Consider the following 25082-nt stretch of genomic DNA (forward strand, 5'->3'; position numbering starts at 1 on the left):
TGAGTTCCTATATCCATTCCTGTGTCCCGGTACAAGCCCGAGTTCCTGTATCCGTTGCAGTATACCAGTATCTGCCCATATTCCTAAATCCATGTTCCTGCCTGATCCTGAATCTGAGCCTGATCCAATCCCATCTGTACCTGTTCCAGCTTCTACCCTGCCGGTTATTTAAATTATATCTGTGAACAGCGCAGGGGAAAACACTGACATTCAAGAATAACATATAGATTTTTAGGCAGAAAAAAATCTGACTTATGCAACAGTACAGACTGTGACTTACTGTTAGGGCTTGTGCATAGTGATGGGCAATCCCCCCGATGGTCAGGATTGGGAGCCTCGCCCGATTGTTTTGTAAATATCAAGATAACACAAATTTGCGTCCGATCACCGATCTCGGGCTTTACAGTTATGTGATGAGGCGGGGGGGGGGGGGCTGTAAAATAAAGAATCTAGTTAATAATAAACATTGTTATTATACTTACAGGTCCCACGACGCATCCTACAGACTCTGTCTTTCAGCCGCTTCTGCATCCGAGTCCGATCGTTGCTGTGCCCCCGGGTAACCAGCAATGACTAAAGGACCTTCCGTGACGTCATGGCCATGTGACCAGTCAGGTGTGAATGTTGTATTACCTCGTTGGCTAATGACTGGTCACATGACTATGACGTCATCAAAGGTCCTGTTAACTGAACTTTGATTGTCACTGTGCGAGTGTCGCGTCGCATCACGGCGCACAATCTCCTGACAGGAGCGGTCAGCTGCATGTATTTCCATGCAGCTGAGGGACTCCTGCCTGGAGAGTGTCAGGCTTTGCAGGGTGATGCAGTGCGAGACATAAGTGCAATCATACCCTCACGGTCAGCCTTCTTCTCGCTCTCAACAGAGCGATGTAGCAAAGTTGACAATGCTCTCTCTGCTTCTCACTTTGTATAGACTGTGCCTGTACAGAGCGATGAAGCAGAGTTGACATTGCTGTCCCTGTGGATTACATTGGGCTAAGGATTTTTTTTATAATAAAGATGGAGTCTCTAAATTTTTTTGTTTTATTTCTAATAAAAAAAAATTCTCTGTGATGTGTTTTTATTTTACTGTTTACTAGAAATTCATGGTGCCCATGTCTAATTTGGCGGGACACCATGAATTTCGAGCTTAGTACCATCTAAGAATACAAACCTGGTATTAACCTCTTCATTACCCAGCGTGCCACCACCATCAGGGCCACTGGACGAGCAGGGTAAAGCGCCTGGAAATGGCTCTAAGAAACAATGTGCCATTTCCAGGGGCGGCTGCGGGGAATCCCAGCCCCCAGCTGCCTGGCTTTACCTGACTAGCAATCAAAATACGGCAGGAGTCCAGGCATTTTCTTTTTATTATTTTTTTAATCCCAGGAAAGCTCGTGATCGGGATCGTGTACGCGATCACTATGTGATCGGTACGATCCCTGATCTTTACAGTTCGGGATCGCCCATTACTACTTATGCAGACAACCATAGATTATGGTCAAAAGGACTTACGGCACTCTCAAAATGCAGTCTAAACAGGTACAAAACGTAGCGTGACATATAATAACAAAAAATACAGTTGCACTCTGAAATGCTAAAGCTTGCAATCAATTAATGCAAGAATATAAATATGCATTACTTCTTAAGGAAATCTGGGAAAAATTGAGATATTTAGCATTCAATAATAGCCATTTCTATATCTGCCTAGTAGCCAAGTCAAGGCTAGTGAAGAGCGAGTACCAAAAAGCTCGGGTGCTCGAGGCTCGGGCCGAGCATCCCAAGATACTCGTGTACTCGGCCCGAGCACCGAGCCCAATGTTATCCTATGGGAGACCCGAGTATTTTTATGAAATGACCCCCGGCAGCATGTAGAAACCCTAAAAATGTCACAAAAGTCTCAGAAGAGTGCTCAAATGACATGGCAACAGCATGGGGAAGACCCCTTGAAGCATTTATCACTCAAAAGTCACAGCTGTGAACAATTTTGTCCGAGTTTTACGCCATTTTTACGGACTCGCCAGAAAACCTTCCAAAATGACACCAAAATGAATTTTCATGGCGGAAATGTTAAGGGCACATACCCAATAGTGAGATAGAGCTGGTGTATGTTACTTTTTGAGATTATTACATGAAAGATTTTTACGTAAAAACATTGTGTGGCACTCCGATGTCCAAAACGCACGTTTTGTGCTTTTTACTAGTGATGTCGGTCATTTTTTTTTTTCATTCTATCTCCCTCAGTCCGTCGGTCGGTCTCTCTGTCTGTCTGTCGGTCTCTCTCTGTCTTGTCTGTCCCCCTCTCACAGTCTGTCGGTCATTCTCCCCCCTCTCTCTTACTTACCGTTCCCCGATCACTGCCGCGGCGCTGCACAGCTGTTCACTAAACTCCGGCGGCTTTTCCTCTTTTGAAAAAGCCGGCCGCTCATTAATCAATCTCATATTCCCTGCTTTCCTACTTTTCGGCGCCTATGATTGGTTGCAGTGAGACACGCCCCCACGCTGAGTGACAGGTGTCTCACTGCACCCAATCACAGCAGCCGGTGCGCGTGTGTATACTGTGGAGTGAAATAAATAATTAAATAATTTTAAAAAACGGCGTGCGGTCCCCCCAATTTTAATACCAGCCAGATAAAGCCAGACGGCTGAAGGCTGGTATTCTCAGGATGGGGAGCTCCACGTTATGGGGAGTCCCCCAGCCTAACAATATCAGTCAGCAGCCGCCCAGAATTGCCGCATAAATTAGATGCGACAGTTCTGGGACTGTACCCGGCTCTTCCCGATTTGCCCTGGTGCATTGGCAAATCGGGGTAATAAGGAGTTATTGGCAGCCCATAGCTGCCAATAAGTCCTAGATTAATCATGTCAGGCGTCTCCCCGAGATTCCTTCCATGATTAATCTGTAAATTACAGTAAATAAACACACACACACCCGAAAAAATCCTTTATTAGAAATAAAAAACACAAACCAATTCCCTCTAACCAATTTAATAAGCCCCAAAAAGCCCTCCATGTCTGGCGTAATCCACGGACCTCCAGCGTCGCATCCAGCTCTGCTGCATGGAGGTGACAGGAGCTGCAGAATACACCGCCGCTCCTGTCACCTCCACGCAGCAACTGAGCTGAGTAGCGCGATCAGCTGAGCTGTCACTAAGGTTATCCGCGGCCACCACTGGATCCAGCGGTGGCCGTGAGTTACCTGACTGACAGCAGCTGATCGCGCTACTCACCTCAGTTGCTGTGTGAAGCTGACAGGAGCGGCGGTGTCTGCTGCAGCTCCTGTCACCTCCATGCAGCAGAGCTGGATGCGACACTGGAGGTCCGTGGATTACGCCGGACATGGAGGGCTTTTTGGGGCTTATTATATTGGTTACGAGGGAATTGGTTTGTGTTTTTTATTTCTAATAAATGATTTTTTCAGGTGTGTGTGTGTTTATTTACTGTAATTTACAGATTAATCATGGAAGGAATCTCGGGGAGACGCCTGACATGATTAATCTAGGACTTATTGGCAGCTATGGGCTGCCATTAACTCCTTAATCCTTATTACCCCGATTTGCCAACGCACCAGGGCAAATCGGGAAGAACCGGGTACAGTCCCAGAACTGTCGCATCTAATGTATGCGGCAATTCTGGGTGGCTGCTGACTGATATTGTTAGGCTGGGGGCTCCCCATAACGTGGAACTCCCCATCCTGAGAATACCAGCCTTCAGCCGTCTGGCTTTATCTGGCTGGTATTAAAATTGGGGGGACCGCACGCCGTTTTTTTTAATTATTTAATTATTTATTTCACTGCACAGTATACACACGCCCACCGGCTGCTGTGATTGGGTGCAGTGAGACACCTGTCACTCAGCGTGGGGGCGTATCTCACTGCAACCAATCATAGGCGCCTGTGGGCAGGGAAAGCAGGGAATACGAGATGGCTGTGTGCAGAGCAGAGCGCGCCTGCCGGTATAAAGGCTCGGTCACGCTGTGCGGGCCTGCCAATCACTGCAATTCCACAACTAACAGGGCTGTGGCATTGCAGTGGTCTGCCAGCCAATCCCTGCATGAGGGCTGGCTCTCAAAAGAGCGCCAACATGCAGGGATGAAGACCACGAGTACAGCACGAGTATCGCGAAATTACTCGGTCCCCGCCGAGTAGCCCGAGTACAGTGATACTCGTGCGAGTACCGAGTAGTGACAAGCATACTCGCTCATCACTAGTCAAGGCATATCTCGTAGACTGGGAATCTACACTGAACTGAAGCCTCTCTCTGGGTTACAAACCTCTATGTGTATTGGAATGTACAAACCTGCTACTGGAAAATAAAATCACCTGTGGATAACCGTTGATTATCTCATCTGAGAGAATTGGGCCGATTATGCAAATGACACTGATTGTCCAGTTGTTCCCCATGCATTCATTGATTTGCATGACCAAGTGTGATCTGAATATTTGATCCAACTTGGACATATTGCGATTTTTTTTCCTGTGACTGACTCTGTCAGAGGGAAAAATTGGACATAAGCATCGCCCAATAGATTAAAATTGATCCAAGTGTGATCAGATGTTTTGTCAAATCGTACTTGGACCATGTGACCCTGTCCTCAAACTTTCTGCCTTCCCCACTAAAGCTCCTGAGTGTAAAACCGGTCAAAGAACAGATACAAAAAAGAAGAAAATAATCATGGAACAATATTGTGAAACATGTTGCTATTATAGAAATATTAGGAAATAATTCACTTCTAGTCATAATCTTAGGCTATGTGCGCACTAGGCGTTTTTCCACGCTGCGTTTTTTGTGCGTTTTTGTCCGCAAAAAAACGCACAAAAAAACGCACCCACGGTAAAAAACGTGATGCGTTTTTACCGCGTTTTTGGCTACGTTTTTGCTCACTGCTTTTTTATGCGTTTTTTATCAGTGAACAATGCCATTAAAGATTGTTGAAAAAAAAAAGGTCTGATGTCATTTCTTTCTTCAATATGTTCTTCATTCTCCACTAGTGTATGCAGGACAGCAGACAGCTGCAGAACTGCAAGGCTCAGCATGCTCCATCCAGGACTGTATGCTGGAGGGAGAGGCAGGGGGAGCAGAACTACAAGGTTCAGCATGCTCCATCCAGGACTGTATGCTGGAGGGAGAGGCAGGGGAGAAGAACTACAAGGCTCAGCATACTCCATCCACTAGTGTATGCAGGAGAGCAGACAGCAGCTGCAGAACTATAAGGCACAGCATCCTCCATCCAGGACTGTATGCAGGAGTTTTTTGCCCTCCAAAAAAATTATGTGGGCTTCGCCATATTTTGTATTCTAGCCAGGTACAGCAGGCAGGTATGGGCTGCCCCCAATCCCCAGCTGCCTATTTGTACCCGGCTGGGAACCAAAAATATCGGGAAGCCCTTTTTTTTTTTTTAATTATTTCATGAATTTCATGAAATAATTTTAAAAAAATGACAAAAATGACGTGGGCTTCGCCCAATTTTTGAGTCCAGCCAGGTACAACTAGGCAGCTGGGGATTGGAATCCACAGCGCAGGGTGCGCATGCTTTCTGGGCACCCCCGCTGCAAATTGCAGTCCGCAGCCACCCCAGAAAATGGCACTTTCATAGAAGCGTCATCTTCTTGCGCTGTATCCAACTCTTCCAGCTGCCGTGATGCCGGGTGGCTCGCTGGGTAATAATGGGGTTGGGGCTAGCTGTATATTATCAGCTGGCGCTAAGCCCGAAATTCATGGTGTCACGCCAATATTAGACATGGCCACCATGAATTTCTAGTAAAGATTAAAAAACACACAACACACAGAAAAAATATTTGTATTAGAAATAAAACACAACACAATTAGTGACTCCATCTTTATTGAAATAAAGAACCCCCCTCCGCAGTAATCCTGAGTCAAGGGTCCCGCGCCATCCAATCCGGATCCAATATCATCTGATCGGTTTGCTGGAAGGCAAAGCGATCAGATGATGTGTTAGGTTCAAGGATGTGAAGCACATCACACATCAGCTGATTGCATAAAAGCCATTTATACTGTCAGCTGATGCATCAGTGAAAAAAAAAAACCACACGTCTGTGCTGACTCCCGTCTGATCGCTGCAGGACCCGGCGGTAATCAGCTGATGAAGTTTCCTGACGGCATCAGATGATAGTTTAGCCGGCCGGGTAGTAAAAAGCCGGCCTCACCGCTGTCACTGTCACTGTCAGCTGATTCCGTCAGGTGACCGCATCAGGTGATCAGCGCCAGGTCCTGCAGCCATCGGAGGTGTCCCGGCCGTCTGCACACAGCCAGAGCGGGGGTGGCGGTACCGGGAAGAGGAGCTGGGAGCGGACATGGTACTGGGAGTCTGCAGACAGGTGGGTATGACCTTTTTTTTCCTCTACTGTTCACGTTTGACTTCGCAGCTGCTTCCATCTCCCAGCCGTACATGGCGTTGCATGGGAGCAGACATGGCACCGGAGGGGAGATGGAAGCAGCGGTGGCAGTACCGGGAGGATTCACGTTCTGTGTTTATCAACAGAAGGAATCCTCTTCCTGTACATGTCCCTTGCGTTTATAGCTGCGTTTTTAGTCATATAAACGCAGTTACATTTGCAATTTGCGGTTTTCATTGCGTTTTTGAACTTCTCATTGAACTCAATGGGTGGAAAACGCATTGAAAAACTCAAAAATAATTGACATGCTGCTTTTTTCTGGGCACCAAAAAACTCAGCTAAAAAAACCGCTGTATGCGGACAGCACTTCTGACAACCCATTGACATTGCTGGGGAAGCAATGCCACAGCGTTTTCAGCACAAAAATGTGGTAAAAAATGCCGATAAAAACGCAGCAAAAACGCCTAGTGTGCACAGGGCCTTATACTCTGTTTATATGTTGACTGGCGGCACTAAATGATCACTGATCAGCTCCTTGTCTTCTGATCTACAGTCACGTAATCACCTGTTTACAATGGCTGACCACACTTCAAATGTATAATCATTCTGTGGGCCTAGGCTGCCATTATTCTCGCCAGTGCAAGTCAGTGCATGATTAGAGTTGATCGAATCCGCCAAAATCTGGAACTGGCGGATCACTGCCGGATTGACAAAAAAATCCGGATCCGCCCCAGATTCCGGTGCCCATATATGTCTATGGGGACCAGAATCCCGAGATTAAAAACGTTTGTGGAGGGGATAGGGGGGGCAGGAGCACGCGCGGTATACTCACCCGAGGTTGTGTCATGGCAGCAAACTCCTTCCGGGTCTCGCTTTTCCCTTCTGGAGCCGACAATGATGATTCATGATTCACGATTCATGCTGTGCTGCTGAGAACAATGATATTTAGAAAAAAAAAAATTATTTTATCCAACAACTGAGCATTTTACTCAATCATCAGGTGATCGTAAGCCTGTTCACACTGCCCAATCTATGTGAAATGACCATTCTTATGAACACTCAGATATGATAATCACGTAGTGTAAATGCCGCAAAGAAGCCACAATAAAATTTATATTGGAACTTTGCTGCATTCTACATAAAGTAGCATGTCCTCGAGATCTGTTCTCTGGGGACCGAATTACTGCAGGATTATATGATAATCTGGGAATAATTCCTGTACTTGTTTTAATAAATGTAAATTAATACAAAAAGAAATAGTATCGATGAAAAAAATATTCACCGATAAAAGGGGAATGAAAGGTTATATCTGCTATAAATTGAGACTTATTTGCCATGTTAATTTATAATATATTCAGAATAATATATGTGTCTAGTATCCCTCACTAATCTCAATGATATCGTGCATTTACTGTATGTGTTATATGAACTGCAATTTCCTCTGCTTGGAAGTTATCGAATAATGTAAATAAAGTAACAGTGAATCATTCTCTTTAGTAAGGGATTTTACTAGGAAACAATAAATCTCACATTTCCAGATTTTTTTTTGATGTAGAGCTGAAAATCCATTAAACATATTTTTAATTATGAAAAGACATTAAAACAGCAGGGAGGTAGCTCGGGAGGGGGTATTACACTTTATTGCACGTCCAATATACCTTGCAAAGCAAGAATTCATCTTTACAGCAACATTCCACAACCCCCATGGGAACCGGAACACACTGCAAAATGCAGCTCCACTGATTAAAGAAAGTAGGCATTGTGAAGTTATATACAGTCCTGGACACGAGAGCATAACTCTTACCCAGAAACACTCTGCTAATACTATAAATAAATAGGTACTATAAAATCTAGAGGTCTCATCTGATTATGATGTAAAAACCTGTTAGAATAAAATAAAGAAAATGGAAACACAGAATTTAAATAATAGATGCATATGTAAAAGAGAGGATTACACACTGAACTATATACAGTGCCTACAAGTAGTATTCAACCCCCTGCAGATTTAGCAGGTTTACACATTCGGAATTAACTTGGCATTGTGACATTTGGACTGTAGATCAGCCTGGAAGTGTGAAATGCACTGCAGCAAAAAAGAATGTTATTTCTTTTTTTATTTTTTTTTAAATTGTGAAAAGTTTATTCAGAGGGTCATTTATTATTCAACCCCTCAAACCACAAGAATTCTGTTTGGTTCCCCTAAAGTATTAAGAAGTATTTCAGGCACAAAGAACAATGAGCTTCACATGTTTGGATTAATTATCTCTTTTTCCAGCCTTTTCTGACTAATTAAGACCCTCCCTAAACTTGTGAACAGCACTCATACTTGCTCAACATGGGAAAGACAAAGGAGCATTCCAAGGCCATCAGAGACAAGATCGTGGAGGGTCACAAGGCTGGCAAGGGGTACAAAACCCTTTCCAAGGAGTTGGGCCCACCTGTCCCCACTGTTGGGAGCATCATCCGGAAGTGGAAGGCTTATGGAACTACTGTTAGCCTTCCACGGCCTGGACAGCCTTTGAAAGTTTCCACCCGTGCCGAGGCCAGGCTTGTCCGAAGAGTCAAGGCTAACCCAAGGACAACAAGGAAGGAGCTCCGGGAAGATCTCATGGCAGTGGGGACATTGGTTTCAGTCAATATCAAAAGTAACGTACTCCACCGCAATGGTCTCCGTTCCAGACGAGCCCGTAAGGTACCTTTACTTTCAAAGCGTCATGTCAAGGCTCGTCTACAGTTTGCTCATGATCACTTGGAGGACTCTGAGACAGACTGGTTCAAGGTTCTCTGGTCTGATGAGACCAAGATCGAGATCTTTGGTGCCAACCACACACGTGACGATTGGAGACTGGATGGCACTGCATACGACACCAAGAATACCATCCCTACAGTCAAGCATGGTGGTGGCAGCATCATGCTGTGGGGCTGTTTCTCAGCCAAGGGGCCTGGCCATCTGGTCCACATCCATGGGAAGATGGATAGCACGGCCTACCTGGAGATTTTGGCCAAGAACCTCCGCTCCTCCATCAAGGATCTTAAGATGGGTCGTCATTTCATCTTCCAACAAGACAATGACCAAAAGCACACAGCCAAGAAAACCAAGGCCTGGTTCAAGAGGGAAAAAATCAAGGTGTTGCAGTGGCCTAGTCAGTCTCCTGACCTTAACCCAATTGAAAACTTGTGGAAGGAGCTCAAGATTAAAGTCCACATGAGACACCCAAAGAACCTAGATAACTTGGAGAAGATCTGCATGGAGGAGTGGGCCAAGATAACTCCAGAGACCTGTGCCGGCCTGATCAGGTCTTATAAAAGATGATTATTAGCTGTAATTGCAAACAAGGGTTATTCCACAAAATATTAAACCTAGGGGTTGAATAATAATTGACCCACACTTTTATGTTGAAAATGTATTAAAATGTAACTGAGCAACATAACTTGTTGGTTTGTAAGATTTATGCATCTGTTAATAAATCCTGCTCTTGTTTGAAGTTTGCAGGCTCTAACTTATTTGCATCTTATCAAACTTGCTATATCTACAGGGGGTTGAATACTACTTGTAGGCACTGTATGTACATATTTATTTATATGTACAAATTATATATGTGCCGTTCCCGCGACAGCCGACGGGCTGCTCGGACCCGGATCCGCAGTGGCTCGAGGGGTCTTTGGATCCAAGGTGGGGTCGTGCGGCTAACCGGAAATAAAAAGGGGAAAAATGTGTTTTGAGTGGTGAATGGGATAATGTTCGTGACGCCACCCACGGTGTGTGGTAACATGAGGGACCACCGCTGCTGTTTAGGGGGGAGCCCGGGGACGATGGTGCGGCAGCTCGAGATGTTAACCCCTCCGTGGGCAGGGGGAGTGGTGTCCTGGGGCTCGATGGTGGATGGAGTGGGGGACCCGTCGGGAGTGAATGGATATCGGGTACTCACACAGTCCAAAGTCACTGATGCTGACACCATGTAAACCAAACTCTTGAATACCCTGTCTCTTTTGGTCGAGCACGCTGGGTCCGTGCCCCTTTGGTGTTGCTGGTTGGTCTAAAGCCTTGTCCCTTGGCACTGTGTGTCCTTCGTATGGATCCCTTTCGCCTAAAGCCCACTTTACACGTTGCAATTAGTTGTACAATCGCATTTGCGATGTGACACGCCCAGGTTGCATACGGGATCTATGAGATTTCACGTTGGTCGTTCATTTGCTGTCACACGAGCGTTAGTAGTCTATGTTAAATTGATCAATGTTATGTGCGATCCTTTAGATCATGTGATCTGTGACGTATGCATTGGGCACCTTTTTTTTTTTTTTTTATTTATTGACTTGACAAGCGTGTGTAATGTGTAGGGATGTGTTTTTACTATGTCATCAGCCATTCAGCTCTGCTACATGGCCGCTAACAGCAGACACAGACAGCCATGTAGCAGAGCTGAATGGCAGATGACAGCAGACACAGACAGAGCCGCACGATCAGAATGAACTCGGGTGAACTTCACCCGACTTCATTGTCATGCTGCGGCTCTGTCTGTGTCGCGTCCTGATTAGCGGTCACCAGTGAAGGACTCACCGGTGACCGCTAATCTCCTAAATTACTGAAGTTAGCAGCCCTCTCTCATACTCACCAATCCCCGATCCCCGGCGCTGCACGGCGTTCACACTGCTCCGGCGGCTTTTACTGTTTTGAAAAAGCCGGCCGCCCATTAAACAATCTCGTATTCCCTGCTTTCCCCGCCCACCGGTGCCTATGATTGGTTACAGTGAGACACGCCCCCACTCTGAGTGACAGGTGTCACACTGCACCCAATCACAGCAGCCGGTGGGCGGGTCTATACTGTGTAGTGAAATAAATAATTAAATAATTAAAAAAAACGGCGTGCGGTTCCCCCCAATTTTAAAACCAGCCAGATAAAGCCATACGGCTGAAGGCTGGTATTCTCAGGATGGGGAGCTCCACGTTATGGGGAGCCCCCCAGCCTAACAATATCAGCCAACAGCCGCCCAGAATTGCCGCATACATTATATGCGACAGTTCTGGGACTGTACCCGGCTCTTCCCGATTTGCCCTGGTGCGTTGGCAAATCGGGGTAATAAGGAGTTATTGGCAGCCCATAGCTACCAATAAGTCCTAGATTAATCATGTCAGGCGTCTATGAGACACCCTCCATGATTAATCTGTAAATTACAGTAAATAAACACACACACCCGAAAAAATCCTTTATTAGAAATAAAAACACAAACATATACCCTGGTTCACCACTTTAATCAGCCCCAAAAAGCCCTCCATGTCCGGCGTAATCCAGGATGCTCCAGCGTCGCTTCTAGCGCTGCTGCATGGAGGTGACCGGAGCTGCAGAAGACACAGCCGCTCCGGTCACCTCCACGCAGGTAATGAAGACAGCCGCGCGATCAGCTGAGCTGTCAGTGAGGTTACCCGCTGTCACTGGATCCAGCGGTGGATGCAGCGGTGGCCGCGAGTAACCTCAGTGACAGCTCAGCTGATCGCGCTACTCACCGCCGCTCCTATCACCTCCACGCAGCAACTGAGGTGAGTAGCGCGATCAGCTGCTGTCACTGAGGTTACCCGCTGTCACTGGATCCAGCGGTGGCCGCGGGTAACCTCAGTGACAGCTCAGCTGATCGCGCTACTCACCTCAGTTGCTGCGTGGAGGTGATAGGAGCGGCGGTGAGTAGCGCGATCAGCTGAGCTGTCACTGAGGTTACCCGCGGCCACCGCTGGATCCAGTGACAGCAGGTAACCTCAGTGACAGCTCAGCTGATCGCACGGCTGTCTTCATTAGCTGCGTGGAGGTGACTGGAGCGGCGGTGTCTTCTGCAGCTCCGGTCACCTCCATGCAGCAGCGCTGGAAGCGACGCTGGAGCATCCTGGATTACGCCGGACAAGGAGGGCTTTTTGGGGCTGATTAAAGTGGTGAACCAGGGTATATGTTTGTGTTTTTATTTCTAATAAAGGATTTTTTCGGGTGTGTGTGTTTATTTACTGTAATTTACAGATTAATCATGGAGGGTGTCTCATAGACACCTGACATGATTAATCTAGGACTTATTGGCAGCTATGGGCTGCCAATAACTCCTTATTACCCCGATTTGCCAACGCACCAGGGCAAATCGGGAAGAGCCGGGTACAGTCCCAGAACTGTCGCATATAATGTATGCGGCAATTCTGGGCGGCTGTTGGCTGATATTGTTAGGCTGGGGGGCTCCCCATAACGTGGAGCTCCCCATCCTGAGAATACCAGCCTTCAGCCGTATGGCTTTATCTGGCTGGTTTTAAAATTGGGGGGAACCGCACGCCGTTTTTTTTTATTATTTAATTATTTATTTCACTACACAGTATAGACCCGCCCATCGGCTGCTGTGATTGGGTGCAGTGTGACACCTGTCACTCAGAGTGGGGGCGTGTCTCACTGTAACCAATCAGAGGCGCCGGTGGGCGGGGAAAGCAGGGAATACGAGATTGTTTAATGGGCGGCCGGCTTTTTCAAAACAGTAAAAGCCGCCGGAGCAGTGTGAATGCCGTGCAGCGCCGGGGATCGGGGATCGGTGAGTATATGAGAGAGGGGGATAGACTGACATGGACAGAGAGTGAGGGACAGAGATAGTGACCGACTGACAGAGATTAGTGACTGACAGACATTGTGAGGCGCTTCAGAACGCAGCTTTTGAGCTGCGCTCTGAAGCGGACCTTTTTTAAGCTGCGGTGCAGAGCGCACACCTGCGCACATAGCATCAGACACCAAAATCGTATGAGGGATGTCACACGTTACAATTGACTAGGTTCGTGCAACAAAACGCTCAATTCTAGAGAATGATACGATGTGTTTGCGATCAACGGTTTTGCGTTCAATCCTGATCGCAAGTAGATGTCACACGCTGATACCTCACAAACGATGCCGGATGTGCGTCACTTACAACTTGACCCCAACGACAGATTGTGAGATATATTGAAGCGTGTGTAGCGGGCTTAAGACTACTCGGGTCCCGCTCACCTGCGTGGCTAGCAGGGTTCACGCTTGGGATTTTCTGGACGGTTGTGGGAAGTCCTATCCCCCTCGTTGCACTAGTACCCCGATTCTGGAGCGGGTGGGGAACGGTTCTTGAAGACTCCGTTCCTGTCGGGTGAATTACTGGGCTGCGTGAAGCTTCTTCCCAGCCTAGGGTCCGCATACCCCGTCGTGCCCTGGCCCCTGCCCAGTTGTAGCACAAGGCAGCCAGCCTGTTCTCTGTAGCAGCACCGTGCCCCCTGTCACTACCCCCTGCAACCGGGGTTCCAGCTCTTTCTGTCCAGGCCAACGTCTGGCACCTGGGACGGGTACAGGAGCCCAGCTCCACAGCGTGACCTGTCTTGTCACCGCTGTCTCACTGCTCAACTACTACTCAACTGCCATCTCTGCCCTCCCTCCTCCATCCCTAAATCTGGGTGGCCCTATTCCCCTCAGACTGCCCAATGGGTGTTTGGTGGGTGTGGTGCAGAGTGTTCCTCAGGATTTAGGTTTACCTGTTGGTAGCAAAACCAAATTGACAGGACCCATAACCAAGGAGGAGCGACTCTAAGGGCTGCAATTAACTCTGAAGGCGTCTCCCTCATTAACCTGTAATCAATGAAGTAGTTAAAAGGTCTGGGGTTGATTACAGGTGTGTGGTTTTGCATTTGGAAGCTGTTGCTGTGACCAGACAACATGCGGTCTAAGGAACTCTCAATTGAGGTGAAGCAGAACATCCTGAGGCTGAAAAAAAAGAAAAAATCCATCAGAGAGATAGCAGACATGCTTGGAGTAGCAAAATCAACAGTTGGGTACATTCTGAGAAAAAAGGAATTGACTGGTGAGCTTGGGAACTCAAAAAGGCCTGGGCGTCCACGGATGACAACAGTGGTGGATGATCGCCGCATACTTTCTTTGGTGAAGAAGAACCCGTTCACAACATCAACTGAAGTCCAGAACACTCTCAGTGAAGTAGGTATATCTGTCTCTAAGTCAACAGTAAAGAGAAGACTCCATGAAAGTAAATACAAAGGGTTCACATCTAGATGCAAACCATTCATCAATTCCAAAAATAGACAGGCCAGAGTTAAATTTGCTGAAAAACACCTCATGAAGCCAGCTCAGTTCTGGAAAAGTATTCTATGGACAGATGAGACAAAGATCAACCTGTACCAGAATGATGGGAAGAAAAAAGTTTGGAGAAGAAAGGGAACGACACATGATCCAAGGCACACCACATCCTCTGTAAAACATGGTGGAGGCAACGTGATGGCATGGGCATGCATGGCTTTCAATGGCACTGGGTCACTTGTGTTTATTGATGACATAACAGCAGACAAGAGTAGCCGGATGAATTCTGAAGTGTACCGGGATATACTTTCAGCCCAGATTCAGCCAAATGCCGCAAAGTTGATCGGACGGCGCTTCATAGTACAGATGATAAATGACCCCAAGCATACAGCCAAAGCTAGCCAGGAGTTCATGAGTTCAAAAAAGTGGAACATTCTGCAATGGCCAAGTCAATCACCAGATCTTAACCCAATTGAGCATGCATTTCACTTGCTCAAATCCAGACTTAAGACGGAAAGACCCACAAACAAGCAAGACCTGAAGGCTGCGGCTGTAAAGGCCTGGCAAAGCAGTAAGAAGGAGGAAACCCAGCGTTTGGTGATGTCCATGGGTTCCAGACTTAAGGCAGTGATTGCCTCCAAAGGATTCGCAACAAAATATTGAAAAAAAAAATATTTTGTTTGGGTTTGGTTTATTTGTCCAATTACTTTTGACCTCCTAAAATGTGGAGTGTTTGTAAAGAAATGTGTACAATTCCTACAATTTCTATCAGATATTTTTGTTCATACCTTCAAATTAAACGTTACAATCTGCACTTGAATTCTGTTGTAGAGGTTTCATTTCAAATCCAATGTGGTGGCATGCAGAGCCCAACTCGCGAAAATTGTGTCACTGTCCAAATATTTCTGGACCTAACTGTATATATGTATATATACACACACAGAGGATGAAGTAAGTAATCAAGGATTGGATAGGATACTGTCGGGATCGCCGATCATAGCCGAGCCCATTCAATTCAATGGGAAGCAAAACTTGTGTGTTATAAAATGGTGTAAGCGGGCTGCAAAAGAAAGAAAATAAGGAAGGGATAAAGCAGGATATACTTACCGAGTCTCCCCGCGGCTGCTACGCTACTTTCGAGTCCACTCATTATCCCTCATACATATTTACTGCTTCCACGCCCACTGGCACATCTGATTGGCTGCAGTCAGACCACGCCCCCACCCTCTTTGAGAGCATTATACTGGTGTAAAATAAATAAATTAGCGTAGGGTCCCCCATATATTGATATCAGCACAGATAACTCCCACTGCTACAGGCTGCAGCTCTCAGCCATGCGCTTATCTTCGCAGTGTATCAAAGTAAGAGGACCTGCATGCGGCTTCTTTTTTTTTCAAATTATTTTGATTATTTTTTAAAAAAAAAACGGTGTGCTGTCCCCTTCCCCCCAATTTTGATACTCAGCCAAGATAAAGCCGACCGCTGGGGGCTGGTATTCTGAGGCTGGGGAGGCCCATGGTTATTGCCCCCCCCAGCCTAAAAATAGCAGCCTGCAGCGGCCCAGGATTGTCGCACCCATTAGATGTGACAATCCCAGAACTTTACCCAGCTTATCCCAATTTCCCTGGTTTAGTGGCAATCATGGTAATAAGTGGCTAATGTCAGATCCCTGCTGCTACTAAGCCCTAGGTTAGCAACGGGAACCATCTATGAGACCACCCCATTACTAATCTGTAAGTGAAAGTAAATAAACACAAACACTGAGTTCATTGAGGTCCCCTGAGGTCAGGTTACTTGTGATCACAGGTGGAGAACCGTGGAAACGTGTGGTCATGTTCTATGGCCGCATGCTGTACGTTCAAAATTAGGAGAGCCAGGATGTCTCCAATCATAAATTTATTTCTAAAGGTACTGTTATCATGAAATTCTCACCAGATGTCGGCAACAACCCATCCTATTCACAGAGGCACAGAAATCTACCATAGATGTCCTTAAATAAAGTTATGTGTAATAATGAGAAATGATACAGGGAAAAAAGTATTGTACACATGTTGAAAGAGAGGTGCAAAATGCCATGGTAAGTCTTTACAGCACCTGAAATCTATTAGTAATTAGAAAACAAATCCTGACACTTAGTGAAAAATAATATCAGCTGGTTCAACTAATGGCCTACAGAAAACTTTCTCATTACCAAGGTGCCACACAAGAAACATTTTATGATAGGTAAAACCAGTGAACTACCAAGGGTTCCAGTGAATACTGTTGGAGCAATAATCCAGAAGTAGAAAGTATATAATTTCACCATAAATCACCTACAACCAGTTACTCAAACAGAGAAGTCTAAAGAATTATCAGAAGAGTTGTCCAAGAGCCAAGTTTTATGCTTTGGGTTTGGGACTCGATCTGTTGATCTTGTGCTGAGTGCTCAGTTTCCTTCCTGGTTGAGCCACAGCCTAGTCAGTCAATGTCCACATGCTGATGATCTTTTTCCTTTGCTTCTCTACTTTCGGCTTGTGGTTATCAGTTGTTCTCACTTTCTCATTTTCTCTGTCCTATCACATCCCAGGTGGTCCTATTTAAGTTCTCTTGATACTTTCTCTATGGGCTGTATTCATATATGGATTTTGCTAAGGAGTTCCAGCTCCACTGCTAGGAATTTTGCCTATTAGACAGAAAATAGTGTAGTATTTTCTCGGTGCTTTCTCATTTTATTTAACCTACACCTTTTTCCTGTTTGCTGGCAGTAAATTTGGGGACGTTGTACTGCTGTCGCTAAATTTGGAGCCAGTGAAATGCCTCTCTGATGGCATTGCAGGATTTAAAAGTATCTGCTTTATATCTCAGCAAAGAAGACACCCTTAATCCTAACCAAATCCCCAATATCATTTGCTGAAATACAGCCGTAAACTTACAAGGAACCTCCCCCATGGTTCACTGCTGCCTACAGACACATTATAGTACTATGTTCCATGTTCCAGCCCTTCCGTCTTAGTCAATTATTTTACATTTTGACCATCAGTCAGAGCTCCTGCTGACATTTTGTGGCACCCAGCTCCTATGTTTTAATGCATAGCTGAGTCCCTTGACTTTGTTTCCATGTCGAAGATGTACGTTTTGTCTGCAATTCTTCCATAAAGGCGACGTCTGGCCAAATGTCCCAGAACGGTAGATGAGTGCAGCTGGGTTCCACTGTTTTGAGTGCATAGGTGGAAAAGCATTTAGGATTTATCTCATATGTTGCATAAATCTAGGACTGCACGTCGACATGTGTCATGCAAGAGCAATTTTCTGAAAGTCAAAAAAAAGATTTGTGCAACATGTCTATGACTTGCTTTCACGCAACCATTTTAGAGCTCTGATTTTACTGTAAATGAAACAGCCAGGTTGCAAATGTTGTGGACAACTTGTATTAAAGTATATTGCAAAGTGTGTTGTGTGCAACTTGCAACAAGTGAGGGAAAGTCCAACAATTTGGAAATATTTGTGACTCTATGTAGCTTTCTATCGCAGCTTACAGCATATTGGAAGTCATGATTACATCCAATGTTGCAATGTGCCACGTGACACCAGTCATCATGTACTCTTAGCCCATAGGTTACTTTTCTAAAAATAAAACAAAACCCTATAAGTATAAAAGTAAGGCTCCAGTAGGGATCTGCTCCATGTAGATAATCAGGGGCATATCTATAGGTGATACTTTTTCCACAGGTTCTTGTTGCCAGTGGATCACCAATAACCTTCCCTGCCTTGGGCTGGGTATTTAAATAAAGGTCTAAAGGCCCCGTTACACATAGCGACGTCGTTAGCGAAATCGTTGAAACGTCACAGGTTTTGTGACTCAATAGCGACCTCACTACTGATCTCGCTAAGTGGGACACATAGCAGCGACACCCCCCCCCCCCGATATCGTTGTTCATACCTGAACACCCTGGTTCATTTTTTGATCATTGGTGTCCCGCTGGGCAGCAAGCCTTGCTGTGTTTGATGCCATAACAGCGACGAGCGACCTTATTGGCACACCTGGGTGGAAACACTACGCATCTATCGAGGTCTGAGTCGTCAGAATAGCTGCTGTGTGACAGGGTCCCAACAACCGCCGAGGTCGTTATACAGATCGCCATATTGTTGCTGTGTCGTTAATTAGATCTGCCTGCTTACCAGCTCACTAGCGACCACGTAGCAACGTACCAGCGATCCTGACCAGGTTGTATCATTGTCGGGATCACTGGAACGTCGCTACGTGTAACGGGACCCTAATATCACAAACTCAATGTTTGCCCAAGGCAAGAAAACCCTGAAATTAGTAATTCACCACCATTGATCACTAAGGACAACTCTGAAGGGGTGAAATTTTGGCAGAAACTATGCCGACAATTACTAAAAATATGCATCTAGAAAATTTGGCCTCTAGGTACTAACACGTGCGCTAAAAAAAGTCTGTAGTCTCCATTGTGACATCGTGAATACATTCTGTTTTACTGCTGGAGAATATCGGTCCATATCATATAATAAGAACATACTATAGCTCTATATTACTACAACATTTCTATCCCATGATAATGTGCCCGGTTATAGAAACCTCTTGTGATTTCTTCGACCATCTACTTTCTGTGCCGGGTAAGTGTGTATATATTCAGTCACAGCATGGCACTAGAAACTTCATTTTCTGTTTATAGAAATCCTCTCCACTAAAGGAAGCACTCAATCCTGGGAATGATTGATTTAATCCGCCGTCTTACAGAAAGCACACACGAAGTTTACTGGCTAAAAGCACATCAAACGGAAAAACCAAGCCAAGCACTGACAGGTTAATCTTCAAAAACAGCTAGACGTGTTCCTGACATTATGAGCAACTTCATACGTGTGAAGGTATTAAGACTCCAGCTGGGGACCTGACATGGGATCTGGGTCAATTTAGATAATGCAGAATTACGTATTTCCCTGCATCCGGAACTGCATTCCTCCAGCAGGTACAGAGTGTTAAAATTGGGCAAATAGGTTATGGAAATAAAAATTGTAGGGGGCGGTCTTAAAATAAAACGCCTTAGTGAAAACCAGTAGAGATATAGTAAAATGAATTTGAAATGGATTTTCATTTTCCAAACTAATATGTGCTTTCACTTACTGAAATATTGGCCTTTTTGGTATTCTTCTGGCAGCCATATTGATTGTCAATTTTGGATAACTTTCTTAGAAGCTTTCTGAAGTAATAAAAGTTTCTACAAAGCTAATAAAAAATTAAAAAAAATTGTCTCTTGACAGTTTCGGAAATGGCCAAAGCAATGTCAAAAAGGCCTTGGTGATTAAATAAAAAGATTATTACTAATGTGTTGGCTACAGGGGGCTTTACACGCTGCGACATCGCTAATGCCAACTCGTTGGGGTCACGGAATTGGTGACGCACATCCGGCCGCATTAGCGATGCCGTTGCGTGTGACACCTATGAGCGATTTTGCATCGTTGCAAAAACGTGCAAAATCGCTCATCGGTGACATGGGGGTCCATTCTCAAATATCGTTACTGCAGCAGTAACGAAGTTGTTCCTCGTTGCTGCGGCAGCACACATCGCTCCGTGTGACACCGCAGGAACGAGGAAGCGCTCCTTACCTGCCTCCCGGCCGCTATGCGGAAGGAAGGAGGTGGGCAGTATGCTACATCCCGCTCAGCTCTGCCCCTCCGCTGCTATTGGGCGGCCGCTCGGTGACGTCGCTGTGACGCCGCACGGACCGCCCCCTTAGAAAGGAGGCGGTTCGCCAGTCACAGCGACGTCGCCGGGCAGGTAAGTATGTGTGACGGGTCTGGGCGATGTTGTGCGGCACGGGCAGCGATTTGCCCGTGTCGCACAACAGATGGCGGCGGGTACCCACGCTGGCGATATCGGGACCGATATCGCAGTGTGTAAAGCCCGCTTACCACTTCTCATTTGTCCATATATCACAAATTTTAAAGAGATTGTCCACTTTATTAAAAAAAAAATAAAAATTAATAAATGTGTTGGAGACATGACTTTGTGACATATATTACTTTGTAAGTATTACAGGATGATGACTTTTTGTCTAGTCTGATATAAAAAAAATACTAATCTTGATTATTTAACCCCAAAGCAAAACCTTTAAGCTTTTTTATGTATTATATTTACTTGGTGAAATATAACTCTTTGGACCTATTGTTTCATACAATGTACACCATGAAAAAGCTCAGGTCCTGTATGACAGACATTATGAGACATTTTGGTGATGATTCCATTTTATTTTTTAATAAAACAGTTGGGCAAATAAAACATCTTTTTATATATTATCCTTGTATGTCTACATGGAAAAGTTATTTTTTTTTTAGTGCAGAAGATCCACTTAACAATCCTAATTATTTTTACGCACACACATTCTTTACAAACTGTGATGACTGTCACAAGGTGGCGCTAGACTCTACTTGTATGCAGTAAATAGAGAGGTAGTCAGACAGGCCGAGATCATAAACCAGGAGGACACGACAGTACACGGGGGTCAGAAAGAGACGAGGTCGAGATACAAGCCGAAGGTCAGCATTCCAGAAGAGTACATCCAAGATACAGGGAGCAGTTGAGGATGCGATCAGGAGGAAGTCCGAGGTCAGAAGCCGAGAAGTCACAAAAGAAACAGAGGAGGACAGACGGAGACAGGGAGACAGCAGTCCGGAGTCGAGAGATCAAGATCTGAACACTGAGCATCACGGGAGCCAACAGCACAACTGTAAAAAGGTATGATTGGCGGTGTCCTGAGCTAACACACTCCCTAAAGAAGCAGTGCAATCACCGGGAATGAGAAGTATCTTCAAGAAGACCTCCCAGCACCAGCATGGTACCCAGTGCTGTGAAACAACCAACAGAGTATTCATCCTGCAAAACACTCTGCACCATAGGCAACATATACCTGCTCTGCAGGAGAGCATGGAAGAACAATACAGAATGTTCTGCACAACGGATTCATGACACAAACTACCTAATCTTCTGTGTTACTTCTTCCCATGTAAACATGTCCTAAAATTAAAACCATTGAAAGGCAAAATTTTATACTGATTGCTTTCTTTTAATGGCAAATATCAAGTGGTTTGATATATTTGGCAGTAAGCGAACAATTAGTTCAGGGAATAAAGTGTTTAGCACTTACCAAAAGGGCTACCCAAGGCTCATTAACAAGAGGCTATCCTATCCTAAGGGAAGCGTTAGCTTGGTCTGATGAATCACATATTCTTATACTTGGAAAGGGATGATGCCAGGGTATATTATGGCAAAAAGGCAGGGCAGGAGAGGCAGCGTGTTGCTCTGGTCAATGTTCTTCTCAGAAACCTTATATCCTGGCATTCATGCTTGTGTAATTTTCATAGGTACCCCCTGTGGAGCCATGAGGGTAATTGTGTGTCTGCTGACCTGGCTGTCTTCAGAAAAAATGCATGGAGCAAGGCTAATCCCACTGAACACCCACACTCCTTCCCTGGGAGCAGAACACTACTCAGACAACACAGAGTGAGGGAACTACACATTGACATAAGTTTATTGGTTCACCAGCAGGTAAACATATCGTACAATCCCTGCAAGAATACAAGTTGGTACAAGCAACAGACTCTCACCCTTCCTCTGGCTCGCCAGGGAGTATCTTCATGACTTTGAGGCTTCCAGGGCCAATTATTCCAGTCAGCAGGACTCCGCTTTTGGCTGACAAGCAGTGAGAGTAGATATTGGCAAGCTTAGGAAGTTTACCAAGCACAGCAAGATATGTAGCTAGGTGACCGAATTGTCCCAACCTATGTTCTCCAAGCCAATTTGTGTGCTCAGCATTGAACTGTGAAACAGTTCTGTGATCCTCCAGCTTGAACCATGGATCCTAGGCTGAAGTCCTGTAGAATGAATGTGGTGACAGGAGCAAGGCCCTTTTTATACCCCTTAGTTTTCATTTGAGGGTATTGTGTCTTATAGTATTGGTAGGAGATGGCTGTTCTCTCATTGGTGACTTGTTCAATCTGACTGCATAATTTTCCTTTGATTGAATAGTCAAAGGGTCTGAGACAAAGCACACTTAAAGACACCAACCATCAGGATTTTCATATGTAAAGTAAAGCCAGTCGATACTGGCACCAGGATGCTGAATCTAGGCATACCTTTTGTTCTGAGATCGGATGTTTTATTTCAGAAATATGTACAAGTAAAGTTACAGCAATGAACTGCTTTTTGATTGAAAGGTGCAACAGAGGTGGAAATATATGGGCAGGTTTTTCTATCTATTCCCACCCCTGTCTGCCACCCTAGCTTCTGTAGATGCTAGACAGTATGATATGCGTTTCGAACACACCCCTATCACGTGACAGAAATGACTCATACCTGAAAGGAGCCCATACATTCTAGCATCTACCAAGGCCAGGCAGGCAGACAGGGGCAGGAATAGATAGCAAAACTTAAGCCACATATTCCCACACCTGTTGCACCTGTCAATCACATAACAGTGCATTGCTGTAACTTTACTTGCACATATTTCCAAAATAAAACATCCAATCTCATAACAATAGGTATGCTTACATATAGCATCCTAGCACCAGTATAGCACTGGCTTTATTTTATATTTTATTTTATATGAAAATCCTGATGGTTGGTTCTTTTTAACAGCCAATAGGGCTCAGGTCAGTTTGACATGAAACAATTGCTAACGTCTCCTGATTTACCAAACAAAGAACCCATACATCTGGCCTAACTAAGAGCAGTTCACCCACCATACAAGTGGCCATAAGCTGTGTCATTACACCCACTACAAAATAATGTACAGAAAAAGTACACCCCTGTAATACATTATTTTCTAATGGCATTGGACTCTCTTGGCAGGATAATGTGTTTGCTTACACTAAAGGAATGGTTTAAATGGGTTGTCTACTACTCGGACTACTCTTTCTCAATTACTATATTCCACCATGCAAAATAAAAAACAGCCTGTACTTGCTTGAGAAGTTAGCACTATTACAGCGATGTCTCCTAGCTAGCATATTATTGGGCCACGCGAGCCCTGCAATCTATCAGCAGCCTCTTATGAGCTGTTTTTCTCTCACTTCCTTTGGATGAAACTGACATTCTGAAGAAGAGAGAGAACTGCTGACACTCTCTGACTTCAAGAAACATGACCAATGTGCAAGGTGTTGACCCCCAAATTTGTGTGTTTTCAATTTGATCAAGTATGTATGGCATGTGTTGGAAAAACAAGTCTAATCTTGGAGTCCACATCTCATGACTTAGGCTGCTTTCACACTTCCGTTGTTTTGCATCAGTCACAATCCATTTTCTGACTGATACGACGGATATGTTGGAGATTGTGATACAACTGATGAGACGGATCCATTAAAAAAACTGATCCCCATATGGCGTATATAAAGGTAATACACAAACAAGGAAAAGACCCCTCGAACCCTTCATCATACAGGCCCATATCGCTGATAAATCAAGACATTAAAATAATCTCTAAAATCCTGGCAGACCGGCTAGCATTGATCCTCCCATCGATAGTAGGACCACATCAAGTGGGGTTCGTTAAAAATAGGTCAGCAGTATTCAACATTCGCACAGTGTTGGCGGTACTAGATGGCACAAAAAGACCGGGCCTGATAAAGGGGAACCCTGCGTTATTGGCCTTAGATGCGGAAAAGGCCTTTGACAATGTAAATTGGCATTGGTTAGGGCTAGTATTAGATAAATTTGGCATAATGGGTACTTTTCGGAACTATATGGAGGCACTTTACACTACGCCTGAAGCTAGAATTTCCACAATGGGCTTTCTGTCAAAATCTTTTCAGCTACAGAAGGGGACCAGGCAGGGGTGCCCCCTGTCCCCTCTTCTGTTTGACTTGGCCCTTGAACCACTAGCCCAATACTTCATAAAATCAGAACATTTTTCAGGAATCAAGGTGGGGAATAGTGAGATAAAACTAACCTGCTTTTCAGACGATATGCTTTTATTTATGTCAGACCCAGACAATCATCTAAGAAGGTAATAGACAAACTGGCGTACTTTGGCTCCTTTTCAGGCTACAGGATAAATATCAGTCAGATTCTATATTTGACACCCCTGGGAAATAGGCAAGGTGAGGGAATAGAAGTAGCCATAGCCCCGCACTGCATCACTTATTTAGGAATTAAAATAGGCAGAGACTCAATGTCATTATATAGACTTAACTATCCACACCTAATTGAAAAAATAACTAAAGAGCTAGACAGGTGGAAACATCTTTCCCTGTCCCTGTTTGGCAGAGCACATCTGATAAAGATGATCAGCTTCTCCCGCTTGCTCTATCCTCTACAAACTATCCCCTTACTGCTGAAACACACCGATATCAACAAGTTGCAAAATGCGTTTGTAAATTTTTTATGGCAGGGAAAGAGACCAAGAGTATCCTACTCAAAGCTGTGTCTACAGAAAAAAGACGGAGGGGTACAAATGCCCATGATTAGATTGTACAACTTAGCGGCACTTGCCAGACATATAAAAGACTGGATCAATGGGACAACCTTCTTTTCTAACGTTCAGCTGGAGAGGGAGCTAACAAGCCCTTTTAACTTGGTAGCGGTATTACATATGAAGCTAGATAAAATACCAACGTACGTGAAACAGAGCTGTTTAACCCCTTCACGACCTTGGACGGATCTATC

Source organism: Anomaloglossus baeobatrachus, chromosome 3 (assembly GCF_048569485.1).
Source record: "Anomaloglossus baeobatrachus isolate aAnoBae1 chromosome 3, aAnoBae1.hap1, whole genome shotgun sequence".
In the NCBI taxonomy this organism is placed as follows: Eukaryota; Metazoa; Chordata; class Amphibia; order Anura; family Aromobatidae; genus Anomaloglossus; species Anomaloglossus baeobatrachus.